The sequence below is a fragment of the Triticum dicoccoides genome, chromosome 7B (genome assembly GCF_002162155.2).
Source record: "Triticum dicoccoides isolate Atlit2015 ecotype Zavitan chromosome 7B, WEW_v2.0, whole genome shotgun sequence".
NCBI lineage: Eukaryota > Viridiplantae > Streptophyta > Magnoliopsida > Poales > Poaceae > Triticum > Triticum dicoccoides.
In genome coordinates this window covers 393,165,892-393,178,288 of record NC_041393.1, presented here as the reverse complement: position 1 = coordinate 393,178,288, position 12,397 = coordinate 393,165,892, and the positions used below count along the sequence as shown (strand labels likewise).

General features: G+C 46.4%; 1 long non-coding RNA gene across 2 annotated transcripts; it reads right to left on the bottom strand.

Moving 5' to 3' along the window:
- Positions 1-1,596: 1,596 nt before the first annotated feature.
- On the bottom strand, positions 1,597-4,130 carry LOC119337989. Of its 2 annotated transcripts, none has more exons than XR_005163713.1 (2): positions 3,499-4,130; positions 1,597-3,385 (listed from the first exon to the last, which is right to left on the bottom strand). It is a non-coding gene; the product is annotated as an uncharacterized LOC119337989 (long non-coding RNA). The 2 variants fall into 2 exon arrangements; XR_005163712.1 differs by having other exon boundaries at positions 3,939-4,130.
- Between the last annotated feature and the right edge of the window lie 8,267 nt (positions 4,131-12,397).

Sequence of the window (12,397 nt, the reverse complement as noted above, 5' to 3'; positions counted from 1 at the left end):
CAAAAATTCTGTTTTTATCATTTACCTACTCGAGGACGAGCAGGAATTAAGCTTGGGGATGCTTGATACGTCTCCAACGTATCTATAATTTTTGATTGTTCCATGCTATTATATTACCCGTTTTGGATGTTTATGGGCTTTACTTTACACATTTATATCATTTTTGGGACTAACCTACTAACCGCAGGCCCAACCCATATTGCTATTTTTTTTTGCCTATTTCAGTGTTTCGGAGAAAAGGAATATCAAACGGAGTCCAAACGAAATGAAACCTTCAGGAGCGTGATTTTTGGAACGAACGTGATCCAGAGGACTTAGAGTGCAAGTCAAGAAGCAGTCGAGGCGGCCACGAGGGTGGAGGGCGCGCCCACCCCTACATGGCGCGCCCCCTATCTCGTGGGCCCCTCAGGGCATCCACCGACCTACTTCTTCCTCCTATATATACCCACGTACCCCGAGAACATCAAAAGCGACAACGAAAAACTATTTCCACCATCGCAACCTTCTGTATCCGCGAGATCCCATCTTGGAGCCTTCTTCGGCACTTCGCCGGAGGGGGAATCGACCATGGAGGGCTTCTACATCAACAACATAGCCCCTCCAATGAGTTGTGAGTAGTTTACCACAGACCTTTGGGTCCACAGTTATTAGCTAGATGGCTTGTTCTCTCTTTTTGGATCTCAAACCATGTTCTCCTCGATCTTCTTGAAGATCCATTCGATGTAACTCTTTTTGCGGTGTGTTTGTTGAGATCCGATGAATTGTGGGTTTATGATCAAGTTTATCTATGAGAAATATTTGAATCTCCTCTGAATTCTTTTATGTATGATTAAGTTATCTTTGCAAGTCTCTTCGAATTATCAGTTTAGTTTGACCTACTAGATTGAGCTTTCTTGCAATGAGAGAAGTGCTTAGCTTTGGGTTCAATCTTGCGGTGTCCTTTCCCAATGACAGCAAGGCACGTATTGTATTGTTGCCATCGAGGATAAAAAGATAGGGTTTATATCATATTGCATGAGTTTATCCCTTTACATCATGTCATCTTTCTTAATGCGTTACTCTGTTCTTTATGAACTTAATACTCTAGATGCATGCTGGACAACTGTCGATATGTGGAGTAATAGTAGTAGATGCAGGCAGAAGTCGGTCTACTTGTCACGGACGTGATGCCTATATACATGATCATGCCTAGATAATCTCATAATTATTCGCTTTTCTATCAATTGCTCGACAGCAATTTATTCACCCACCGTAATACTTACTAAATCATTAATGGCGCACGTTGATGCGCCCGTCTATTTTTCCGATAAGATGATAGGAACTTCTAGACATGCATGGACTCATGTAAAATAAAGTTAAATTTGGACAGTAATTAAGAGCTCAATAATCCACATCATGAGTGTCTTGGAAAAAATGTCAACACGTCAACTATTTGCATACACCAGATACAGATTATAATAAAATAACATACATAAATAGCCAAATCTGCAACCTGCCCAAAATAACAACACCTTTGGTAGTTACTATCTCATTCATAGAAATTAACCGCAGCCTTTTCTTTAAGGCCATAGAAAGTCAATGTGATATGTCACTGAATAATGGAACAAGAACTATAGCAAAGCACCTTCAGGTGGTCACTCATCCATGAGAGAACTACATACCATATATCATGGATTAGTTTGAGAGAACTGCATACTATAGCAAAGCACCTTCAGGTGGTCACTCATCCATGAGAAAACTTAACACAGCTATATATTTTTGTTTTGCAACAAAATAGCCTAATTGCATGAAAACACTACAATATATAGTACATAAGACACAAATACATTAGCGACAAAAAATGTTTAACAAGTTTTAACTAAACATTGACTCCATTTGTACTGTAAGTTTGGTACCATTTCTAAAATTCTAAAAGAGACATGACAAGTTACACCTCACGAGTCAAAAATGTTTGCTTGCTTCCAGGGAAAGGTCCATGTGATATGTAGTTCTATACCCAGAAGCAAAGTGCAATACAATTCAGCAATGGACTACTACACTACAAGTCTACAAGTACAACTGAATATGGAGGTTTTCTTGGTATCTGCAAAATGTAGTACTATCAAATCATGGAGTGAGCAAAATGCTGTACTATCAGATCGTGGAGTGAGAAATAGGTTCTACCAGAGCAAAGCTGATGGCTGAAGTTAGATGGGTAATGTACCCATTCACAGGGGATGGAGTGCCCCAACGGAATGATTCACCAAAGAAGAGAGACCTGCGCCTAGATTTTAACAAAGAAGAAGAGAGTGATAACCGACGTTGCCATACTCACAGCAAGCCAAGGTGAAGCTATCTACTCACGTAAATAGCCATCGTATGGAGTCCACCAGATTCAGATCCTACCAGTTGGGTGAATGATTAAATCACAAACAGTGCACTGCAAATAAAACATACAAATATGAAGGTTAATTTACAATGCTAAAGCTCACATTAGCATATGTACAGATGACCACGAAGACAACATACCTGGTTAACATGTCTGTTCGGAAAAGTGATAAATATTAGGAGCTAAATTATTTAAGAAAGTAAACTAATCAGAGATGTAATAACAAGAAAACATACTGACCAATTGGGTTTCACCAATTGGGTTTCAGATAGAACATATGCAAATATACTACTATTGTACTACATACAAATGGCTATAATGCACCATGAATAAACTTAGTTTCTTTATCTTTTAGGGTATATGACTGCTCGCCTACAAATTTAGTACTAAGAGTATTAGGTGGAGAACCTCACACGAGTATAGCTTAACTTAGCTTTCATAGATGAGACATTTGGTTATGATGATTGGTTTTTACATCGCTTCAAGTTCAGAACATGACCAAGATGCATAAACCATAAGTCTATAACTGAAACAAGAGTTGTACTTAAGCAAACGTAGCTACAGACTTTATCTTATGATAGCAGTATGAAAGGCATTGACACAGGAAGAGAGATTATCTTCAGAAGAGTCTTGAGGGACTCGTTTTCGATAAAATGGACAGTGCTTTGGACACAGCGCCCATATCTACTGCTCCCTCTATAAAGAAATATAAGAGTGTTTAGATCACTAAAAATGGAAGAGTATTGTTCATGTTCTTCACACGTATTCTGTTTGGAACGCATATTATAATTGCTTGTGTATTGGCAATACAAGATGTCAAATGTGGCGTGTGGTACTTATAACAGCTGAAATATGAATATATGTCTTATAGCGGCTCAACCATCCCCAATAGGAGTGTCCAGTTCATTTGCTCATGTTGTTGTCCCTTGGCCAGTGTGGCATTTCCTGCTGCATCATCCACATCAAGAACACCAGGTTCACACCAGCCAAAAAATGTCATCATCATCATCATCAGGCCTTGCAAAATCAAATCAACAAATCACCACCGGCAAGAGTCATTTCACTCGGTACTAATGGGTAATGGCATCAAGAAAGAGCCGAAGCTAACGAAATAAATAAATCAAACAGACCAGGGAAAACCAAAACAATCAACGGCCGCTGGTGGTTATCATCTTCGTCGTCTCTATCTGCACCTCTGATAGCATCCGGATCCCCAAGTTCAATTCGAGCGCCGGCTCCCATGGCCGCCTATCTAGGTGTCAAAAAATTTGGATTTCGGGCACCTGCCATCCGGCCAAGGGAAGGGAGATAGAATCCGGAGGTGCCTGTTGTTGTCCTCGTGCACCTAGCGGATGTGAGAGACGAGGGGAGGCCTACGATTGTGTGGTGTGCACAGGGTTACGGAGGTAGTACCTCGTGCTGGAACCGTCACTCGTGGCCCCAATCCGATCACCCACACCACAGCCACAGCTACCATACACCACCACCGAAACAACTTCTCCTCTTGCCATTGCTTGGTGCGCAAAAGGAAAGGGGAGCAAGATCGACGAAGCCGTGCCACAGATCTTACCCCATCTCCAGCATCTCTGTCGCTAGAGCGCCTAGCCTCCCTCACGCACCGGATCACCTCGCGAGCGTCGCATCGGCTACATCCCGAATCGCGCCTCTGCTGGATCGACGCCTCGGCTGCATCGACGCTGACCGCCCGCTCCGTCGAATCCTGCGTGTATCGACGGCTCGACGCCTCGTCTGGATAACTAGAGCTAATATTTATTTATGAGTGAAGCGAGCCCGCACAGATCGTTCCGTATCTTCATCGGTTAGACAAATGGGCTTCCATACCAGCCCAACCAAGCCCAATCAGCCACAGGGCTTGAAAAAAGTCCCGATAGCAGCGGCCCTTTAGGACAGGCGGCCCAGGCGCGGTAAAATGTGCGAAATGATGATATGACCACCAGAAATGAATCAAAAGCAAAATCTGACGGTTGTAATTGCTGGGGGCGCGAGAGAGCTCGGTTTAGTTGCGGTTATACTGTCTTAAATGCTATCTTGAGAGAAGCCACTAGTGAAACCTATGGCCCTCGGGTCTATCTTTTATCATTTAAGCTTTTAATCTACTTTTATTTACATCTTTACTTTTCCAATCTATATTATAAAATATCAAAAATATATTTATCTTGTCATACTATCTCTATCAGATCTCACTTTCGCAAGTGGCCGTGAAGGGATTGACAACCCCTTTATTGCGTTGGTTGCGAGTTCTTTGTTTGTTTGTGTATGTGCGTGGGACTTTTGAGGAGCCTCCTACTGGATTGATACCTTGGTTCTCAAAAACTGAGGAAAATACTTACGCTACTATTACTGCATCACTCTTTCCTCTTTAAGGAAAACCAACGCAAGCTCAAGACGTAGCATATGGGGAGTTAGAACTCCCCTCCGTGCACTTACCACCCCCCAGTCGCCCTCGAAGCGGTAGTACCACAGGTCCGGGTGGTAGTGCTGCTAGAAGCACTACAATAAAAAGACACATCTGTGACATTTTGGGTCGAATGAATTTTTTTTCTGTCATACTTATGACACTTCTACGAAGATAATTGTGACAAAATCCGGTATCATCATAGATGTGGTGGGATCCTACTTCTATGACAAAAAATCATGACAGAAAATGAGCTTTTCGTCCTGGGCGGGCCGGAGACGCAGCTGCATGACATTCTTTGGGTCGTCCATGAGGGAAAAAACCATGGTAGAAGCAAGGGCGAGGAAAATTTCGGCGAGTTCCCGATTACGGTGGGTGGTCGGGGGCCGAGCGATGCGCGTTTCTCTCGTACACGTACGCGCGTGTGTGCGAGGCGTTGTGCTCTAACTGAACCCGAGCGATTGCACTGCACGCTACGCGTTACTGAACCCGAGCGATCGATCGATGGCTGTTAACTGAACCCGATCGAGCGATTCCTTCGCTACTGCTGCTAATTGAAGCCGATCGATGCTGCCTTTGGATGAACAGTGAGCGTTGTTAGGGGGTTTCGATGAACAGTTCCCGGTGGGGGTGTATGAACATGACCCCGTGGTGTTGCCTCTGGATGAACAGGACCCTGATCGATCGAGCCGGCTGGGGCTGGATGAATAGGACCCTGTGGAGGGCTGGATGAACATGACGACCCCGTGGAGGGCTAGATGAACAGTAGACGGTGGAGGGGTGGATGAACAGTAGCCCGTGGAGGGGTGGTTGAACAAGAGCCCGTGAAGAGGGCTGGTTGAACAGTAGCCGGTGGAGTAGCGCACGGTGGAGGCTGGATGAACAGGAGCCCGTAGATGAACAGTCGCAGGTGGAGACTGGAGGAAGTCGATGGTGGATGAATAGTAGCCCGTGGAGGCTGGAGGAGGTCGACGATGGAGATGAACAGTATCTCGTGGAGTCCCATTTTGTGGTACGCCACACCCCTCCCGATGAACAGGACCCCCGTTTTGACCGTACCGCTCCAACACAAGTTCGTTTCCTCCATTTTGCGGTACGCCACACCCCTCCCGATCAACAGGACCCCGTTTCGACCGTAGGAGGTTCGACACAAGTCTGTTTCCTCCGTTTTGCGGTACACCAGACCCCTCCCGATGAACAAGATCCCATTTCGAACATGGTCGGTCGAACACAAGGCCGTTTCCTCCGTTCTACGTACGCCAGGCCTCGTTTCCATTGGCTGTTCCGTCCAAGCCCTCCTGATGAACACGATGACGCATTCCATTCCGACCCAGCCGGTTGGCTCCCCATGAACACGACGACGACGTTGTTTCTCTGTTTCGACCCAGCCATGTACACGAGCCCTGGTCGTACGTATGCGCGAGGTAGGCGTTCGAGACCCCGCCCATATGTACGTAGGTGGCCGTATTTACTTTCTTGCACCCTGGCCGTTGTACATACGTGTACATGCTACGTGCGCGCCTCTACTATGACACGTGCACGCCTCTACTACGACACGTGCGCGCCTCTACATCGACCGATATGTACGTACACGTTCGCGGCCAGAATGACAATGCTACGTACGCTTCGACCAGGTGGGTCCCGATTGTCAGGCACTTCCTTGCGTGCGAAGATGTAGCTGGTGGGTCCCAGCAGTCAGGGGGACGAATCATTTTTTTCCCGAATGCACTTCCTTGCGTGCGAAGATGTAGCTGGTAGGTCCCAGCAGTCAGGGGGACGAATCGTTTTTTTCCTGGACGCACTTCCTTGCGTGCGAAGATGTAGCTGGTGGGTCCCAGCAGTCAGGGGGGAAACGTTTTTTTCACGAAATACGATGGCCCATCCGGTGGGCCCTGTTGTCAGGTGGATGAATCATTATTTTCCGTGTAATAAGGAGGCACTTCCTTGCTGCGGCCGTGGACCCAGCTGTTAGCCTCTCCACGTACAGTCCACGTTCGATGAAGTCGTTCTTGACCACATTAACCACGCTGCACCGAGAGCACCAGGGCGGTGGACGACGGCGAGGCCTAGGAAGGGAACGGCGCGGAGCCGGGGAAGACGCAGCAGTGGAAGCCCGGGCGGAGAGGAGTATGAGGGTTCACTGGTTTGACTATGGTGTGAGGCTGCCATCGCCGCAGGGCCTGGCCAGCGGTGGGAATAGTAGGGGCGGTGAGGCCTCCGCGGCAGCACAGCCGGCCACGGGAGGCAGGAGCATACGGCACGACCAGCGCTGGTTTGGGCGGCTAGAGCAAGAAGACCACATGTTGAAGAAGCACTACGACCGTTGGATGGACATCGTACGGTCACTGGAGCTAGAATCGTTCATATTGACTAAGTTGACAAAGCCCTCCGTCCCCGTCAACTTAGTAGGCCCACAAGTCAACCTCCCACTAAGGTGGGTCCCAGTTAGCAGGGGGGTATTCATTTTTTTTGTGCATAATAAGGAGGCACTTCCGGTGGGTCCGAGCTGACAGCGGTGGGAACATTTTTTCGCGAAATACGGTGGCCCGTCCGGTGGGTCCCAGAAGTCAGGGGGAAATGATTTTTTTTGTGAAATACGGTGGCCCGTCCGGTGGGTCCCTGCTATCAGGTGGAGGAATAATTATTTTGCGCGTAATAAGGAGGCACTTCCTTGCGGCTGTCGTGGACCCAACTGTCAGCCTCTCCACGTACAGTACTCTTCCGATGGAAGTCGTTCGTTGACCATATTGACCACACCGCACCGAGAGCACCACGGCGGTGGACGACGGCGAGGCCTGGGAAGGGGACGACACGGAGCCGGGGAAGACGCGGCAGTGGATGCCCACGTGGAGAGGAGTACGAGGGTTCACTGGTTCGGCTATGGTGTGAGGTTGCCATCGCCGCAGAATAACAGGGGGTGTGGGTGAGTGGAGGGATGGCCTGGCCAACGGTGGCAGTAGTAGGGGGCAGTGAGGTCTCCGCGGCAGCACAGTCGGCCATGGGAGGCAGGAGCAGGCGGCACGACCGGTGCTGCTTCGGGCGGCTGGAGCAAGAAGACCAGAGGTTGAAGAAGCACTACGGCCGTTGGATGGATATCGTACGGTCACTGGAGCTAGAATCGTTCATATATTGACTAAGTTGAAAAAGCCCTCCGTCCCCGTCAACTTAGTAGGTCCACAACTCAGCCTCCCACTATGGTGGGTCCTAGCTGGCAGGGGGTATTGATTTTTTGTGCGCAATAAGAAGGCACTTCCTTGCGTGCGAAGATATAGTTGGTGGGTCCGACCTGTAATTGGAGGGACCTTTTTTTCGCGAAATACAGAGGCCCTTCCGGCGGGTCCCAGATGTCAGGTGGAGGAATCATATTTTTGCGCGTAATAAGGAGGCATTTCCTTATGTGCGACCGTGGACCCAGCTGTCAGCCTCCCCATGTATAGTCCAGTTCCGATGGATGTCGTTCGTTGACCACGTTGACCACGCCTCGCTGAGAGCACCAAGGCGGTGGATGATGGTGAGACCTACGAAGGGATCGACACAGAGCCGGGGAAGACACGGCAGTGGCTGTCCACGTGGTGGAGAGTACGAGGGTTGACTAATTCGACTGCCGTCGCCGGAAAATAACAGGAGGTGTGGATGAGTAGAGGGGTAGACAGGCCAGGGATGCGAGTATGATGGGGCCGTGAGGACTTCTTGGCAGCACATCCAACCACGGGAGGCGAGAGCAGGCGGTTCCGACGGTGCTGGTTTGGGCGGCTGGGGTAGGAAGATCAGAGACTGAAGAAGCACGATTGCCGTTAGATTGACATCTAACGGTCTGACGCTGGTAGAGTCGGTTGTTGACTAAGGTTATTTTTTGAGAAACCTTGTGTACGCATGAACTTAGTAGGCCCACAAGTCAGCCTCCAAATCCGTGGCAGACAACATAGAGCCCATTTGCTACTTATTAATAATTTGCAGCCCATTTGCTAATTCTTAAGTAATTTATTACAGCCCATTTTCTGCCCAGGACCACGGTCAAAAAGCTCAACCTTATTTTGCATATTACGGTGGAGTCTGAACTGTTGTAATTCCAAAATGATAAACATTTTTAAGAACTTATTGATTTGCCAAAAAAATCGTTTTGTTTTTGTAAGGAAATAAGACGTGGGACAGTTGAGTTGGTTTAAGGGAAAACCAGTGGTAGAAAAATCAGCGCTGGAAGGGAAAAAACAACAAAAATAAGGATGTAAATATGAAAATGGAATTTTATGTATTTTCAATATAATGATATGTGCATATGAACTAGTAAAACTATAGGTAGAGATTAGAAAACGGATGTAGGACATGCGTTTCAAGAGGAAAATAGAACTAGGTTGTGTGTTTGATTCAGTAAAAAAACTGCCTACGGATGTTGTAAGACAAAATATAACTAACGCTAGCGGGCCAGAGGCCAGTAGATACCTACTGGATCTTTGTGCCCAGTTGTCGTCATGGGCTGGGCCTGGTAAAAACAAAACCAAGCCTGGGCAGTCTACAGCCCAGTTGAAACTCGCTCGACCTGAAAAAACAATATACGTGCTCAATAAACGAGAGAATTCTGCAAGTACAAACTGATAACTGGGATGCAGCAGGGATATTGTTTTTTCATCGTGATAATAAGTGCATGCACTTGTTTCGAAAAATTTGGAGAACTGGGAATTTGAATGGCAGGTGCTTGTGCTACCCATCAAATAAAAATCAGGTGCCTGAAAATTCGTTTCGAAATAAATGATTCAACTTTATATCCACGTCGACCCTCGGCATGATGGTTGGAAGAAAATGCAAGTTCATACCAAAAGATCGTTAACAACAATACCAACTTGCGGACGACAAGGTAGTACAAGTACCAATACCAAACTAACTTATAATCTTTTTACTCCTGGCCCTAGTGTTCGTCTGGTAGAAGATCTTGCAGAGGACCAGCTCCCGCTCCTTCTCTTGCTCCAGGTCCCCGAGGTGGTACTGGTGCATCACCCAGTTGGTCCTCTGCTGGTCGAAGTTCTTGTTGGTGTGCAACACCAAAACCTTTTTGCTATCCGTCTACCGGCCGTTGACCATCACCGGCAAGGTATTGCCAGTCTTGTGCCACATCGCGTGCTTGCCACACTCCGACTATATCTTGTGACACGTCCACGTGCCCCTTTTGAACACCCTGGAATTGTGCTGGAAAAAATGCTTCCTTAGGTCACTCAGTGTGATACCTGCAGTATTGTCGAATACAGGTTTTAGTGAACGTAGTTGGCATTTTCATAACATCTTTGGCATGTTGCAGTCACTTGTTTCACTTTTTATTAACTGTCAAATTGTAATTGCTTCACCAGGTCTGCGTCTAAAAAGAAAAATAGAGCTATAAACAAAGGAATGTATTTGTGCAAGTAAACGGTCGATCGGTGTCTTACCTGGAAGTTTCTTAGGTTGGGTGTAGCATATGCCGTGCTCACTGTCGATGGTTGGTATGAACAAATCGATGAGAGGGTGAGATCTCGCGCTATCAGCACTCACTTTGGCCTCAAGGTGCTCGATCAGCTCCTGATTCGTGGGATCGAACTTGACGCCGGCCGGCAGCACCGGCCAATCCTTCTTTGACTTGCATCGGTTAATTCCAGTTATATGGTATTCAATGTATGATCAATCGACTGCTTTAAGTGAATGATGAAAGATTTCGACAGATAAGTGGTACTCCAAATCTGAAGTCCAGAATACCCGAACACGCCGCCGAGATTCTTGTGTCACCTCACGCGCAGCGTGTTGTCACGTCAATTCAATGTGTGGACATGATGAATAATTTGACCTATGTATACTAGTATTGCTGCTGTACTACTTACTAGTCGTATTTAGTGTCACATTTTAACCATAGGTTTAACTAACAAGTATGCACATCATCTGCATCATCATTATTAGTACATCCTACGTAGGTGAGTTAGGATGCACTTGATCCCAGGAAGGTATCTATCCTTCAAACCAGAGGAGTGCTTCAAACTAACAACAATACATAATATCCAACAAAAGAGGGTCGTGCTACAATAGTAGAATACATGGCTCAGTCTAGATATCAGTACGAATCAAGTTGTGCATATTTGCTGTTCGCATGAACCACATCGCCGCATGTCGGGTTTGCAAAAGCCATCCATCGCATGGAAGCTTGATGCCTTTCACACACTGAAGATTATCTAGCAACAAGCTGTGTCGACGAAACTCTAGATATGGTGATTCATGAAACCCATGGTATGATGTGTAAACGCAGTCCCCCCTGGAGAATGGAAGTTGTATAGCATGGTAATCATCGCCGGTGATATGATCGATGATTGGTTGGATGATCGGATAATTGAGCCCGAGGAACAAGGAGTGGTTGCCGAGGCTGTAAACCCGCCTCCAGTTGAATACGCCTGGCCCAACGGAGCTGGGATCTTTCCGAACACGAAGCATCCATAGCCACCAATGTCACGGACGCCCCACACATTGTACTGCATGTGGTTTGATGTAATGGTTTGATCAATTTGATACGTGCGAATGAGCATCAAATGACCGCCGTCAGCTGAACGAGCGATAAACCACCACCCATCGGCTGGTATGATTCCAGGTCCTGGAATCATGAAGGCCAGCGCATTTGCGTCTGCTGCAACAATTCAAATTGGAGACCAAAAGGACAAAAATAAACAATCATGTTCAGAGTATGTGTGGAATTAAGATTATTATAATAGTGACACACATCATAGACAGAGAATTGCAATGTCGTCGTCATAATCATACCCCAAGTTAAAAAAATAAGCCAATGGCTTTCATATTCTAGCAATATGTCATGGTTCAAACATCATGTAACAATGAGAGGAAAACAGCTATGACTGAGCCTACTCATATTCTACCATAGCACTTACTACTACTGTTCTCATATCAACTCTAAGCAATAACATGCGTTGTTATAAAAATCTTGGAAATGAGAGGAACATATAGCAATCATGATGTTATGCTCATAATATCTATTCTAACAATCATTAGATACCAATTGTTCTCTTATCAACTCTAACAATAACATGTGTGGTCATAAAAATCTAGGAAATGAGAGGAACATATAGCAATGATGTGGTTATAGACATACTATCTATTCTAAATTTGTAACAATGAACAGGCAGTCGTATTCATAAGGTAAAGATGAGAATAGATAGAACAATTACACGACGACAGATTCCATCAGTATAGGCAGCCAATCTGTGTGTCGACCACGTAAACGAAGCCATCGTGCACTATAACATCAGATAGAAATGTTGCCTCTACAGGATTGAGGATGAGCCATAACCATGTATGGCGACCGAATTCCAGATAGACTAATCCCATGTTGAACAAGGCAATGCGCTTGTAATCCATGTAGTCTTATGATGGTGTGGACACTTCACAGATTACAACTTTCAGCAAACAGAGGTCGAGCCAAAAGCTTGACGTGTCTCGTGCGTAGTAGGCAAGAGTGTCCGGCGGGCCGCGAGGCTCGATGGCGGCCGTATCCAACGATGGAAGGCTGATCTCTCGCTGGGTGTAGATATCCATGAGACGCCATGGACTACCGGATCGATGGATGAATATGATCCAGTTGGCCTTCATGC